The sequence below is a fragment of the Notothenia rossii genome (genome assembly GCF_949606895.1).
Source record: "Notothenia rossii genome assembly, chromosome: 9".
In the NCBI taxonomy this organism is placed as follows: domain Eukaryota; kingdom Metazoa; phylum Chordata; class Actinopteri; order Perciformes; family Nototheniidae; genus Notothenia; species Notothenia rossii.
The window spans coordinates 82,269,997-82,270,445 of NC_136907.1; positions in this window are offsets into that span (position 1 = coordinate 82,269,997).

The following is a 449-nucleotide window of genomic DNA, read 5'->3' on the forward strand; positions in this document are numbered from 1 at the left end:
GAACGACTGAAGAAGAGAAGAACGACTGAAGAAGAGACGAAAGACTGAAGAAGAGAAGAACGACTGAAGAAGAGAAGAACGACTGAAGAAGAGAAGAACGACTGAAGAAGAGAAGAACGACTGAAGAAGAGAAGAACGACTGAAGAAGAACGACTGAAGAAGAGAAGAACGACTGAAGAAGAGAAGAACGACTGAAGAAGAGAAGAACGACTGAAGAAGAACGACTGAAGAAGAGAAGAAAGACTGAAGAAGAGAAGAACGACTGAAGAAGAGAAGAACGACTGAAGAAGAGAAGAACGACTGAAGAAGAACGACTGAAGAAGAGAAGAACGACTGAAGAAGAACGACTGAAGAAGAGAAGAACGACTGAAGAAGAACGACTGAAGAAGAGAAGAACGACTGAAGAAGAGAAGAACGACTGAAGAAGAGAAGAACGACTGAAGAAGAGA